The sequence below is a fragment of the Martes martes genome (genome assembly GCF_963455335.1).
Source record: "Martes martes genome assembly, chromosome: 7".
NCBI classification, from domain to species: domain Eukaryota; kingdom Metazoa; phylum Chordata; class Mammalia; order Carnivora; family Mustelidae; genus Martes; species Martes martes.
The window spans coordinates 126,281,223-126,295,873 of NC_137894.1; the positions used below are offsets into that span (position 1 = coordinate 126,281,223).

The 14,651-nt window shown below is 42.5% G+C and overlaps 1 protein-coding gene across 10 annotated transcripts in view; it reads right to left on the bottom strand.

The window, feature by feature from the left end:
* The window catches only part of NRXN3 (neurexin 3), a gene marked incomplete at both ends in the record, with an annotated part of 1,490,367 nt that overhangs the window by 790,082 nt on the left and 685,634 nt on the right, over window positions 1-14,651 (bottom strand). The window lies entirely within an intron of this gene.

Genomic DNA, 14,651 nt, shown 5'->3' on the forward strand with positions numbered 1-14,651 from the left:
GAACTAATAAGAACTATCTTAATATTCAAGATAACTCCCAAGAGAGCCTCAGCAAAGGAGGTGAGCCCTTTGACTCATCAAATATATTACTCAAGATCTGATGCAAAAAAGCACTTGACAGAGTAAAAATATACCCACTGCACTAAGCGCATATTTCACCGTTTCCAAAGCAAAGCCTCACACGGGCACGGAATATTGAAATGTATGCATGCAGAGTCCTAGGGATGCATGTTCAAAAGAGACACATGACTACAAAGGGTTTGTCTTCTGGGTGGCAAGACATTCTGTATTTATTCATGAGGGGTAGAAGCAATACAGACCGTCATTCCTAATACAAAGCTGTTAGGATATGACATAAGAAAGTTCGAGACAATTACTAGCACTGGGGGAGCAGCACTGCTGCTGGGTCTCTGCAGCTCCTATCTGCCATGTAGTTCCCCCCATGTGGAGATGAAAGGAGGTTCATGGTCATGTTCTCAGTGGGTCTTAAACTTGAGCATTGTGTAGTACAAGTTTCATTAACAATGGCAATCAGGACAGCTTCTTTCAAAGGATAAAAGTTTCTGAGAAGTCCACAGGGCTCCCCGACCAAACAGCTCTTAGCAGACAATGGACTAGTAATTCAATTGTACTCGGGAACCAGAAACACATGTAAGGCTTTCCCTTGAAAGGCAGTAGAACCGGCAAAAGCTTGGGGGAAACACAATAATCCCTTGAATGTTAATTGAATCTGAGACCAAGGCTTTTCTATGCTTTTCCCTTCCCCTCTAACTTGGCAAATGCTCACCATTTTCTAAGGACCAGCTTGAAGGCCTCCCTGTATAAAGCATTCCCTAGTATCTTCGAACAATTCTCCCACTTCTTAGTGGCCATGACACTTACTATCTGCATCATTAACATTTACATAGGGTAATATCCAGTTGAACACTTTATTACACATTGTGATGTCCTCTGCTTAAAGAAGCCTCTAATTGTTTCGTATTTTTTCAGTATTGTCCCCAAAAGACAGAATGCTGCCTGCTGCTAGAAATCACAAATATGCTTTGATTATGTCCTTGCTGGGTTCGATGTTCTGTGCCAGATACAGAGAACGTGCTTCAGTCAGTGTTGAGCTATCTGAACGCCAGTCCCCCCATTTGCCTATGTCCCCTACTGTCGAAACCTGAGCCTGGGTGACTCTGTTCCACAAAGCGGAGAATTTGTTGCACATGCATCAGGGGGCAAGTGCCATGCAGAATCAGATAGTCCTCAAAGACCAAAGATTGTCTACACTGTAATCACCTCAGAACAAGAGCGCCTGTGGCGAGGCGGGGCTCGAACCTGCAGCGGCTCCTCATAGATCTGAGACCAAACTCACACTTGTTATTGAGGCTGAGATCCTCGGGGCCCTGCCTCCTCCTCCAGCCTCATGTCCCACTCGTGGCCCCCAGCTCACAGTGCTGCAGCCAGCCCTTCATCCTTTCACTCCCTCCCGCCCCCAGTGGTGCTCACACGGTGGGCCCCGCAGCAGCAGCAGCAGTAGCACCTGGGAGCTCAGGCCAAAGGCGCCTTTTCAGGCTCTGCCTAGACCTACTGGCCCGGGACAGGTCTCAGGAATCGGAGTCACGATAAGCCCTCTGGGTGGTTCTGAGGCCTGCTCACCTTCCAGGACCCCTGTCGCACACTTCAAGACCATCTACCCTCAAGGTCCTCTGCTCTTGTTCTACCTATAGCCTGAAATGTCCTTTCTGCAGATTATCAAAGATGGTCCACGCTTACTCTGTTTAAGTTTCAGGCTTAAGGTGGGCTTTCTTCAGACTCTCCTATTTCAGGCGGTCCCCACCAGCATTTCCTGTGTTCTTCATCACATCTCCTTCTTGATTTAACTCAACAATGGCACTGTCTAGAACTAAGTCATTTATTAAAATGTTTATTGTTTGTCTCATCCTATTGGAATATAAGCCCTGTGAGGGCAGAAGTCTTACCTGCTTTACTCAACTTTATAGCTCTAACTTCTGATAAAATATTTGGTATAAAATAAGAGCTCAGAAAATGTTGCTAAATGAAAAAAGAAGAGAACCAAAACCAAAACCAAAAAAAAAAAAAAAAAAAAAGTCATTCTTTTATCACTTAAAGCCACGTGGTTTTCCAAACTAACAATTTATCCATAAAATTTACCAATATCATACAAGCAATTTTCTACTTGGAATCACTTTTTGGGGGGAGGTAGTGATGGTGGTAGGATTTAACTGGCCACATTCCCTCACCTAACTTATCAGATTTGATCAATCTTACCAGATATTAAACAAGAACCCTTCTGTGTCCCCAGTGTCCAGGGACAGTATGAACAGCTGAATGATTAAGTGTTGGCACTAGAGCCTAAAAAGCTTCCTAGATGATAATATAAGCTCCTGTATTTAAGTACATCCTTTCCTGAACAGATCATATTTTATATTTGTCTATTTCTCAAATAGTAGTGTCTCCGAAACTAAACAGAGAAAGAAATTAGAGAAAACATGCCAAACTACCCCCAAAAAAGAAAAAAAAAAGAAAATCTTCAACAATGCTTCTAAAGGTGCCTCATTGATATAAAATGATCCTGTATAAAGAGGATATAATAATAACAAACTAAGGGATTTATATAGCACTTATCATCTGCCAGACACTGTACTAAGTACCTTTTAGATATTAACTCAATTAATCTTCATAAACACATGATGAAGCAATTACAATTAAAGGTATTAGGGAATCAGAAAACGGGAATTTTCTCAAGAAAGAACTTTAAAATAACCCAGAACTTTAAAAATAAGGGAATTTTCTGACTGATGATCAAGTTGGAAGGCAAGGGTTTCAGAGAAGTATACTGAGCCACAGAGTTAGGTGATATTTTTTGTGAAGCCCCCACTAACAAGTAGTAGGTTGAGATCTCAAACCCAGGCTTGCTAACTCAACAGCTGAGCCATCTAACCTCTATGGATATGGATAAGCCATACAGTAAGTGTGTGTGTGTGTGTGTATGTGTTTGTGTGTGTGCATGTGTGTGTTACCATCGGATTAGCAAGAGAAATTTAAATAAGGTATCTCTAATCTATAATCAGAGAAAAATGACTTTTTAATGTAAAAATGTGTGTTGTTTTTTTTTTCAAGGAAAATTTTCAAAGGCCACTTCAATTCAACATTCAGTAAAAAATTAACAGTAAGGTCTAGTTTAATCCGCTTATATATAACACCAGAACAAAAATCTGTATCAAATACACATAAACATAAGGCACTCCTAAGAATGTAACAATACATTTGTCTAAAACATTCTTCCAAATCAAACTAAAACTATAAAAATTCTAAGATAACATAAACCCTTAGAATTATATACTTAAAAGGTTTTCAAAATTATTACTAACTTTAAAGTGCAGGGGAGCCTGTGTGGCTCAGTGGGTTAAAGCCTCTGCCTTCGGCTCAGGTCATGATCCCAGGGTCCTGGGATCAAGCCCCACATCGTGGGGAGCATCGCTCAGTGAGGAGCCTGCTTCCCTTCCTCTCTCTTTGCCTGCCTCTCTGCCTACTTGTGATCTCTGTCTGTCAAATAAATAAATAAAATTTTTAAAAAAACCTTAAAAGTGCACTAAACCTTTCGGAAACCCTTGTATACAGATCGTGTATACGACTTTTGCATTTGCTATTTAACCAATCCTCACTGAAACAGCCACATAATCTTTTTGAGACAAGATGGTGACTTTTTTTTGTCTAGCAGGGAAGTGACACGGCAACAGAAGTGTGTAAGAAAAGACTAAACAAGTCCTCAGTGATGGTGGTACTTTGGTTTCTAACTCACTGCTCTGTTTTTAGTTCACAGAAAAGCATCACGTTGTGTCTTTTCTTTCTCCGATGATACCTCTGATAGCTGCCACAAACTCCCCACCACTCTGCTTGAATTTGGGATTTTTTTTTTTTTTTTCTCTTCAAGAACTGTCCCAGACAGTCATTTCATGCCTGTTATTGCTAAAACCCACGTCCGGGTACATGCAAACAGATTCGGTCAACTCCTCTTCACGGTCTAGGCAATCAAAAGTTGACAGACTGTCTTTTATGACTTGCAGGCTCTTGAGATAGAAGTGCTGCCTGAAGGACAGCACAGTTCTAGAAGAGTGTATTTTCCCTCTGTTATTGCCCAATTAGGACTCGATCAAGCCTATGTCTCGAACATCCCAATTTATAATAAATGTTGCTAAACCAGCACCAGCTGGTCTTGGCCATATTGGGGTTGGGGGGCGCTTGGTGACCAAGGGAGAACATCTGTTTTGATGCCCTACAGCCATTTATCCTAAAGGATCAAGGCTGGTAGCCCAATGGTAGGCACCGGGCAAGGCTGGCTTAATAACACTCATCGTCTAATTGCAAAGCAGGAGGTGTTTGTCAAAGGATTCAGAATCCATGCTCGAACCCTGAATGGGAAAGCTTCATCACAGTGGACCTCTGTGCCAAGCAAAGGGCTTGTCCATCCCTCCCAAGCACAGCCACTGTGGGAGGAGCCCTGTGAGGGCTGCCAGGGACTCTCTAGAGAGCTCTTCTCTGCCATCTGCAACTTGACTTTCCACTCCTGATAAGTACATAAACCTTTCCACTTTCACATTTTTAAAATTTACATTGATGGGGCACCTGGGTGGCTCAATGAGTTAAAGCCTCTGCCTTCAGCTCAGGTCATGATCCCAGAGTCCTGGGATCGAGTTCCACACTGGGCTCTCCGCTTAGCAGGGAGCCTGCTTCCTCCTCTCTCACTCTCTCTCTGCCTGCCTCTCTGCCTACTTGTGATCTCTGTCTGTCAAATAAATAAATAAAATCTTTTTAAAAAATTTACATTGTTTCATAGAGGAAGAAGGAGTGAGAAGTCACAGAGTGGGAAGGAAGGAAAAAATAGAAAAAAGGAAGATGAATCCATACAGATATATGTATGCATGTGTGTGCATATGTGTACAAGACCCTTACCAGCTTCCTGAACCACCTGTAGTCCCACTGCTAAAATACAAGGACTCAAGTGTTGAGGCTTCAGGGGCAATGTCTGTGACATTAGGGATAGCCTACTTAGCTCTGTGTCTTGGTCCCTGCAGCCAAGATCCCTCTGTAGCTCTCAGAGTAACTCCACATTCACAGCTTTGGGTCCTCTTGCCTTTTCTGAAGATAGTCATTTACAGACAACATAAGATCCATCCCCAGTAATTGGCAGAAACCCAATTCCCTTCTATATAATTTTAAAATAAGAAAGCACTGATCCTTAACTGTGTCAAGTGTCCTCCATATAGAGCCAATTGAGAAGCAAATGCTCCAATTCGCACTTCACAGAAGATTAAGCAAAGCCAGAGAACGGGGTCCTAAATATTATTAAAAATTTTCATTGGAAGGGGCACCTGGATAGCTCAGGTGGTTAAGCGTCCCACTCCTGGTTTCAGCTCAGGTCATGATCTCTGAGACCTGAGATGGAGCCCCACGTGCAGAGGGCTTGGGTCCCTGCTCAGTGGGGAGTCAGCTGGAGATTCTCCCTCTTCCTCTGTCCCTCCCCCGACTCATGCATGGGCATGCTCATTCTCTCTCTCAAATAAAATAAATAAAATCTTTTAAAAAAATTTCACTGGCAGAAAGACCTAAGAGTAGCTGTACTCCCACAATCTTACTTTTTTGTCTAGAAGGCAAGATCTATGTCTTCCTAATGCTCAAAAAGGCATCAACAATGTTCTTAGCAAGCATGCTCAGGTGTTTATGGTTTCCTCTTCTCGAATGAAGGTTCAAAAAAGTCACTTGGTTAGGATGATGAGTGAAAAAGACTAATAATAAAATCCAACATTCTGGAGACACTGGGGTGGTTTCATGAACACTCCCATTCTTCTCAATCCCTCCAGCCCTCTCATCATACACGGAGGATAAAATGAGTCAAGGTGAGCATGGAAATTGGTTGAAACCAACATGCCCTCATGCTGTCTTCATCTCCAATGGCCTTTGATCAGTTCCGTGAAGGTAAATATTTAACAACCAGAACAACAACAACAAAAAACCCTGATCTGTAACATTTCTCTAACCTGATTTCCATAGTGTAAAATACTCCCACCATGGGCAATTTCAAGCCAATATCTGTTACATGATGTCAACCAGCTTGCAAAATTCCTGAAAACTCCTGTGCTGGTACCAATTCTAGTACAGCGCTGCCCTTGACGGTCAATGAACAGCAAAGTATGCACCCTTTGTGAGTAAAGCGATTTACACACGTGACACTTGCATGACAATGGAGGGGTGGCATTAGTGCCACCCTAATGCCTGCCCCTGTTGGGGTATTGGTGAAGGCATGAGAGTGGCTAGCATCATATCACCTTCTAGCTCAACCTACCCTATTTTCAGAGAGTGCCCAGGTCATAAAGGTCACAACGACCAGATCATTTCTTCTTTTTAAGATCATAAACAGCTCATCAAAAAGTCAATGCTTCCTCAGGAAAATGTAAACTGAGCCCTCATGTTCTGATTTTCCTTCTTTTTCTACACTGATGTAGCGGTCCTTTGGGGTAGTAGAGGATATTTTTTAAAAAGAGAGAAAGGAGGTTTCAAAGGGCAATCTCAATGAAAAGACAGCTAATTTTAAAAATAGTTTGTTTTAAAGAACATTGTGCAACTATCATCTAGAACTTAGTGAAATCGTATTGACATAAACACCATCTACCATAAAGCCATCTAGAGGATGTTCTCAGATACCCTCTGGTCACCTGGGTAGTGCCTCTGCTTTGGAAATAGACAAGTCCAGACTCGCACCATATGCCAGAGTAGAGAAGAGGTTATAGGCTTTAAAACTCAGCTTTACCACTTACTAGCAATGTGACCTTGGGCTAGCCACTTAAATTTTCTGTACCTGAGTTTGTATAATGGGGACAGAAATTGTTGGTACCTCACACGATATGAGGATCAAATGAGATAATGTATGTAAAGCCCATAAAGTCATCTTGAGGTGGCAAGGTCATGGTCATGAGGAGACACAATATACCAACTCCTCAGCCTGTGCTTACACTAAGTAAACCCTCAATGAAAGGTATTATCAACTCTGTTGGGGAGGAAAATCAAGTTCTCAGTATTTTAGTTGGGGTATAGTTGAACAGGAGTCCAGAAACAAGACACATTAAGGTAGTAGGTCACAACTGTACACTCTCTTGTAAGAAACCCCTCAGCATACAGTGCTAAGGGGGAAAAAGCAAAATCTTTGGGGGAAGTTCTGTTGAATTCCCATCTCCATTATTTCTCATAATGCATATCATTTCTGAGAGACTGATTTCTATTGGGTCAAATGCCACATATATATTTTTTTTTACATAAAATACAATGGAGAATGTACTAGCTTTGGAGAAAATTAAGTGGGAAACCATATTCTTCACAGTAAAAAAGTTGCAGAATGAAAATTCCCCTTAGAAGTCTTTGATGGCAACTCTTATCTAAAACTACTTAAAAGGGTCTTCACGTTTTTAAGGCATCCAAACCCGGTACATTCACTGACTTCCTCAAGATACAAAGCATTCAGAACCAGATCTAATCAATCCTTGGTTCTCCCCCAACCCCACTCTACCTGCCCACCATCTGGGCAGAAGAACAAATTACATTTCTAAAAAAGAGCCATTCAACTCCAGAGAGGGAACCTGTTTAGGAGAATTACAGTGGAAAGTGGGGAGAACATATTCTTATTAATCATATGACCCAATAAAAAGCTATTCTTAGTTTTTTTTTAGAGTTTATAACTCATCTGCTTCATTCTTAACAGGTCTAACTTAATGTTTCTCTGATAGTCATACAGCTCTTTCCTCATTAGACAGCTTTTTAGGGGATCTTTCCAGGAAAACCCCTCTTACAATAAAAAGGATTTCTAAAATTGCTTCCAAAATGTCCCTCAATATTGTCACTCTCTTCACGGGACCCTGAGATTCAAGGTACTTCTCAGCAGGGTAACACTTCCCACTCTGTGTGCCTCAACGGAGCCCCTACTCCCACTCCTCACCTGGAAGGAGGCAAACTCTGGCCTGACCTAGGGCCATCAATGAAGTTCTTCCTTGACACATTTTGTCATCATGTGTAAATGCACCTGCTATATTAAACAGAATAACACAGTTGGGGGTGGAAGGGAAATAATCAGGAGAAAAATCCCATTCCTCAGAGGTCTCATCTGGGAGGGAGGTTCAAGCCTCTTTCCTCAACCTTGGAATATGGTACTTCCCTCCAAACTGCTCTCCGTTTCCAGTTCCTGTCCTTCCTTTCTATTCTCCATTTGGTGTCGGAATGATCTTCATAAAATGAAGAGCTAGCCGAGTCTCTGTCCTCCTCCTCACAGTGCCCTCAGGGAAATGCCCGACTCCCCACACAAACACGCTGTCATCACCGACCTCCATCCTACAGCTCCCAGCTTTGTCTTTGATCACATCCCCATACGCACATTATTTCAACCAACCCGAGCTTCGTGTTGGTCTCCGACTGCCCGAGCTCTCCAATGTGCTTCCACCTCTCATGTACCTCAAATATGCCATCCTTCCAACTCAGCTCAAACTCTGCCTGAGAAATATCCCCTGAGCTCCTACCGTGACCACCCGGCACAGCCCAGCAGCCCTCCTCCCTGCTCATTCTGCGTGCTCCTTCTCCATTCTAGAAAAGCAGTGTTCACTCTGTACTGTCCACACTGGGTGATCCCCTGCCGACTCAAGTGTGGTCAGATAGTATCACACCTGTTATCCCAGTGCCTAGCTGGGTGCCCGACACATAGGAATAGCTGAGTTCCCATTAAAACTGAACAACACAACCACTGGAGAAGTTCAAATAAGTAAGTAAGTAATTAAGTAGTTAAGTAAGTAAGTAAACAAATAAATAGCCATACCCCAAACACAATGATAACAGGACTCAAGCTGTTGACTTTCCAGATTCATCAGGCCACTTCCTAGAGCCCACTATTATAGTTCTTTCTGAATATCATTTACCTTTACATTTCAAACTCTCTCATTTCTTTGTCATATGTTTTTACTACCCTTCACCCTTGATGGTAATTCATACTATCTGTGCCCACAGGTTGCAGCTGAAAAAGCCAGCATGAGTAATGGTCTAAACCCCAATGTCAGAAGAATAAAAAGTGAAGGAATTTGCATTCTAAAGGTCTTTCACACAATATGGGGAATGAGTAAGATGACCCAAAATAATGGCCAAGAGTAACAGCTCTTGTCACAAACAAAGAGACTCTCTAGTCATTACAAGAGTGGAAGAGAGTTTCGGTCGAGGCAGTAACAACATATAAAACACTCTGATGACTTGGGTGATTCTATAAATGGCAAAGTTAAGATATTCCAAACTATTACGTTCCTAAATCTGTACTATACTTCAGCCAATACTTTTACAAGACACATAGAAATCAACCAGCACTCTGTATGATGCCTACAAACCATTTTTCCTTTGGATGGTAACTTTAAGATCATTTTGCTGCTTGGGGATCCCCTTTGTAAAAAGGCCTATGCTAGGTCCTGGGGATTCAAAATCCACCTAGGTCTTACCATGAAGAATAAAGTCTGAGAGGAGATGTCATTCTCTAGTTTGATCTAATAAATCTGATCACAGCAAGCTTTGATATCCTTGGATTGTCTCTTCTTGTAGATCAAATCCTACCCTATCCCCTCCAGTTACAGAGTGACATGCAGTAGCCCTATTTTGACAATGGAGCAAAGTTCCTGAAAAACAACAGCCTTCAGGATTACCAAAAGGCCCCTGACACTCTTTGAAATTGAAAGGAAAAAAAAAAAAAAAGAAATCTATTGTACAGCTACCTTGGACGTCAAAATACTAATCCACTGTCTATTCTTTGAATTAATTTTATTATACATCAGCATATATGTGAATCTACTAAGAAAGGATGGAGAAAAAAGTTACAGGAAAGTGACTAGAGAGAGACGTCATGTAGTTGAGGTCTGCCCAAGGCATGGATACCTGTACTGGTTACCCACGTGACACACAGCAAGTCGCAGCAAAGTCAATGATCATTTAGGGGAAGCGTAGTGCTTTTAAAGCTACCTGGCTCTTAACCACTTTCAACAATGTTTGCTGGTTGCACACTCCCAGAAGCCATCCAAAGCTCAATCCTCTACCCAACTATCAGCCAAAAGATGCCCGAACTGCCTTCTTGGCCTGCTATTCTGAGTCAGGTAGCCTGACCCAATGGGACCAGTGGCCCATTACAGACTCTGGATAGTGCTTCTTTGGCTGGTAGAAGGAGCAGGGTCTGTGGTAGAGACTCACGGACATCTAAGAGGCAGTCATTTGAAAGCAAATTCAGGATAAAACCGGCAGATCCTCTTCTTCCCCAAGAGTACTTTTTCCTTTCGATCACACAACAGGAAATTAAAGTGCTCCGCCAAAATCCCCAATAGGAAACATAAATCTCTAGAACGTTTTAATGACATTAATATCTCCCAAATGCCTAAAAATATTTCTTTAAAATGAGTTAAGAGAAAATGCCCTTCTCATTCATAAAGCCCAAGCACTCAAAAGTCCTGAGAAGTGACCTCCCTGACCCAGAAAATAATAAATTAAGAACTCAACTGGTCTTTTTTTTTTCTTTCTTTCTTTTTCTCTTTCCAAGTATTGTCTTCCTCTGTGGTGAGCAAATTAAAAAGAGCCAGCCCATCCACGGCAGCTATGTGGAAAGGCCTGAATCGCTTCCAGAAGTGGGTTGGGAGGCTTGGGAGGAGTCACAGTATGGGACGCTGACATCCTAAAACGGAATCACGGTCCCATCCCTAAAAGGTCTTGGCGTTTGGTATTTGGGTTTCCTGCCGCTGTTTCTAAAGAACACAGGGTTCAGCCCCCTCCCCAAAACTGATGCTGTCCAAGAGGTGTGACAGCTTGAAGGCCCTTAAGAAAAAGATGCCAAGGGTGACACAGGGCATCTTTCCGTCCAAAGTGGTAATGGGAGCAAGAACCTCCTCCACCTTACAGGTCAGCTTTGGTCAACGCAACTTTGTTAGCAAAAGAACAGGAAAGGCGAAAACAATAACCAGAGGTTAGTAAGAGGTAGAGTCAACCAGGGTAACATTACAGAAATGAAAATAACAATCGGCATAACCAACATCACTCAAACACTTCCAATGCTCTACGGGCTCTCCAGAGACAGCACAGATGGGGGATGCGGGGACCCGGGCAGAGCAGGCCTCGTCAGAGCCACGTCAGCAGAGCGGGGGCAGGAAAACACTGGACTTGACAAAGCACAAGCAGGGGTAACAAGAGCCCTCCCGCATCCACACAGCCAACCCCAAGGCACATGGTCCAGGAAAATGATTCTCCATGAGTCAGGATAAGCATCAAGAAATAAGGAAGAGTGCATTGCCAGACTGAAAGACACGTGTGCACAGCCAGACCAAGCCCGCAAAAAAATAATTCTGCACATCTAGGAGTTAAAGATGGAAGAGTTAGTCACTTGGGAGCCTTCCTGGGAACCCCCTGAAAGTGCCACCAGGGAACGTGGCACTCGAACTGTGTCTGTGCGTCAACGTGATTTGGGAACTCCAGAAAGCTCAATTTGTTTGATTGGTAATAATAGAGCCAAACCCAAATGGCTGTGAACAAAAAGGCACCAGACCAGTGTCCTTTTTATTTATTCATGCCAGTCTCGAAATGAAGCACGTGTGTTTCTCTCAGATGTGTTCCATCTGCAATTGTAGAATCGCATTTCCAGCCAACCCATGCCTTGGTCTCTGTAGCAAAGCTGGCCTCAAGACAGAAAGAGATATTTACCAGCTGAGAATAGAACCAGACATCATTTCAAAATTCCTAGCCCAAACTGAGAGGCTGCCAGTCACAGCTAGATGTTGGCTAGGGTGTCCAGAAATTGTGCTTAATTTCTGAAGTTATTATACTCTGCATAAAAATTAAAACATGGTTGGAAGTTTTTCTTTCTTTCTTTCTTAGTATAAACAATTGGGAGACAAAGTCATAGATTAATACATTTTAAAAATAATTTTGGACTCTTTGCATTTAGATAGGAGAGGGAAAGTAGTACATTTACTACTTAGAGATCTTGAAATATCATCATCAATAACTCTGATAAGAACATATGATACACCCTGGCCTGTGTACCCCAGACAGTGAGAATAGAACACATTTACCATCTCGAAGGGATGCGGCTCTTAGTTTTTGGTACTGGGTCTGCATCCCCTACCTGTTCATTATTCTACATATAGAAATGATAAATCGGGAAATGTATTCTATTTCCTGGGATTTCCATCCTGCACAATACTCAAAGGCCTTCTTGAGGGCCCCATACCATGTACAGAGATTCAGAATGAGAAGGACACCTGTTTGCAGCCTCTCGAAGGTTCTGTGCTCTCGTTTCCCTCCTCGCCATCTACTTCAGCTTCATTTCCACAGAGCCCTAAAAGGCTCCTGGGATCTCTTATAAGGGCTTATTCACATGGTGTAAACTTCCAATGACAGTAATTTATGCCTTAACCCACTTTTTGGCCATTTTTCCTGGCCACTTAGGCTAATTATCCAAGTCATCTGTGTACAATAAACAAGGACCTCCTTCCCTCCTCACTCATCCTCCACTTCATCCCACCCAGTGGGGCGGTCATAATGCTCCGTGGGTAATCATCGCAATTATCTCCATGGCAATAGAGTGCACGGTTATTAGGCTCATGGGACTCGCCATAGATTCGGATGGAAGAAGCATCAAGTCCCAATATCCGGGGCTGAACAATCACCCATACTCAGAGCAAGGTCGGACCCCTGTATAATGCATGTGATGAGTCACGCCAAGCCGCACACAGAGGTGGAGGTAGGGATGGGACCATTTTCCCCAATTTGATGGGTAATTTCCTTGTGCTAATGCTCTCACTGCTTCTCTTCAAGTTCTCTTAAGTGGACTCCATAATCCACTCTTCTGAAGTTCTATCTCCAGCAGTTCTAGCTCCTTACAGTCCAACTTTTAATTCTCTGGAGAACTCTGCTTCTGATTCTGCAGTCCACAGACCCGTGCAGCTACTGAGCCCAGGGAAAGGTATACAGTCTGAATTGAGGTCTGCTACCAGTATAAAACACACACTCTGTTCTGAAGGCTTAGCGTGAAAAAAAAGAATGTGAAATGTTTTGTTGATAATTTTATATCATTGCATGCTGAAATGATAATATTTTGGATATACCTGGTTTAGTGAAATATAAAATCAAAATTAACTTTACATGTTCCTTTCTATCTTTGTTACATGTAGCTAGTATACTAGGAGATTTAAAATTACATATGTGACTCACATTATATTTCTATCAAGCAACATGGCTATAGAGTTAAATGGGTGATTCCTATTAATTTGTAAATCTGGAAAACGGATGACATGATAAGAATATTTCACATCCGAAGAGTACTTTATGCTTTTTAATGCATGCTTTTGTGTTTTAACTCAATCTGATTAATTACTGAAGGATAACTGGAATTCCTGTCATTCCACAATCTTTGAAACGGAGATACTCGATTTAATTCCCCCATGTGACATTTATTTCAGCACTGCCCTGAATGCCTTAAAGAGGTAAGAGCAAGCCAAGGAGACAAAAATTCTTGATTTGAACGACAGAGTGCATTTTCAGGAAAAGAAAGCAAAGCGGCTCCTTGAAGGGCACGCTGATTCGCAGCCTCCAGTCATCCCATGTACACAGACCGTATCTGGCCCACTGGACTGAAGACAGACTCCCGGTTAAAGGCAAACTGGAGTGGGTTACAGGAACAACCAGTCTTACTTCTGGTCCATGTGGGAAGCTGACTCTCAGGCAAAGGGAAACGACTTCCATGCTGCACATCAGCTTGTGAAGCTGCCAGGAAGCCTTTATAAAAATGTGCAAGCAAACCCGGGTGAACGCTGGTCAAGAACAGGGGCAAAACGTGAAGTTAAATACTTAGGAGATGAGTGAAAGCATCCGGTGCAGTAAATCAATGGGATAGAAAAAACCAAAACGGGTAAATTGCACAGAGGACCATGAGGCTCAACCAGACAAAGGAATGAATAGATTCTGCTGACTGGTCAGACACCTTTGACTTTCAAGCTAGGGACGGGTCACCTGCTTGGCCTACCCAAGCCCCAGGGGAAAGCCTGAAAACTGCTCACTGCTTCCCTCTGCTGGTTAAACTAGATGGTTTTTGTTGTAAAACCTGGGCTCAAGAAGACCTGTAAAATTCAGAGAGTAACTTAAGAGACAGAAGATCATCTACGCAACAGGCTGATGTTGTGCAACACTGATGGGCATGCAATGTTATTAGATGTCTCCCATAAGATCACATTTGTAAAGGATAATCTTACTGTTTATTGAGTACCTACTATGTTTCTACCAGGCATTTTACACACAGCTCTGATTCACACAGCTTACCTTCCAAGGCAAGTTTTATTGCCCCACTTTGCAGTTGAGGAGGATAGAGCTCAGAGAGGTTAAGTGACTTGCCAAATGTCACACAGTGAACAAGAGTTACTACCTGGATCTAAATCCAAGTCTTTCTAACATCAACACCCATGCTGTTTCATGACATTACACTGACAAAATGCCTATGAACGCCTGACGTTTAGTAAGTACTCAATAAATGTCAATTCCCTTCCCTCATCATGGCATTCTGACATCATTTTCCTACCACCTACTGTGTTTGCATTAAA